Source organism: Loxodonta africana, chromosome 2 (genome assembly GCF_030014295.1).
Source record: "Loxodonta africana isolate mLoxAfr1 chromosome 2, mLoxAfr1.hap2, whole genome shotgun sequence".
NCBI lineage: Eukaryota > Metazoa > Chordata > Mammalia > Proboscidea > Elephantidae > Loxodonta > Loxodonta africana.
Window position 1 is genome coordinate 208071118 of NC_087343.1, and position 1161 is coordinate 208072278.

A 1161-nucleotide genomic window follows, 5' to 3' on the forward strand; every position below is an offset into this window, starting at 1 on the left:
AGGACCCTATTTAATATGCAAAGTGGTTTCAAATATCAAACACCCACCTCTCCATCGCACAGCTGAAACAATGGCAGTCTGCCAAAAAGGTCCTATTCTGAAAAAGCCCATAAACCATTTATGTCTGGACAGGAGCTGCTTCCATCCTGAGCTCCCCCAATTAGTGGAGCTGGCAAATTATCTTTTTCCCCAGTTGTGTGTTTATTCCTACTCCAAGGTCTGGAGGATAGTTCAGGATGCTCAACAGGACCTATCTCAGGTCCAGGGAATTTTAAAGTCAGTTTGGGGGCTTGAGGTGCAGTAAAATATATGCAAGTACTTAGCTTTTGCCAAGAACACCATTCTTCTCTGGTTCCAGAGATATGAGTAGGCTGTGTGACTGGCTACCACAAGCCTGCTGCAGCCACTCTCAGGAATGTTGCCTGAGGGATCCTGGGGATTCAGGTCTGGTAACTCCTCTCCACTTCTGAGCCATCTCTCCCTCCCCCTGCTGCTCAGTCTATTTTCTAACTTTGCCTTTGATATTCAGGGCTCCTAGCTTGTCATAAATGTAATGGTTTCACTTGTTTTTTGAGGTCTTTTTTATAAGAGGGATCGCAGGAAGCTTCTGGCCATTTTGCCACCTTGGCCCCGCCTCACCTTGGTTTTGGTTTTAAGCTCCAGTGGCAGCATGACAAAATACCTTAGAAAATGTATTCGTCTCAGCATGACTATTCATTACTGACTATATTCCTTACTGAGCATACTGAGTATATCTGCACACTATTAGTGAGGGCTGAAATGTTCCACGTGGCAGCTCTAAAGACACCTAGTGGGTAGAAATAATTTGGAACTCTTAGCACTGCATAATAGATTTAGAATCCAGGACTTCATAAAATTCTGTGGGATAAGCATTAACCCAGAGTGGAAGAAGGCTTTAGGGAAAGTTCCCTGCATGAGGTGACATCTGAGCTGAGTTTTGAAATATTTATTAGACAAAGAAGGAGAGGTGGGGCATCAATTAATCAATCCTTCATTTATTCAACAAATTTTTCTTCTTTTTTATTGTGTTTTAAGTAAAAGTTTCCAATTCATCAGTTGCTCACACAAAAACTACACATTTTTATGTGACCCTAACTGCTCGCCCTTCAATGTGACAGCACACTCTTCCTCTCCACCTTG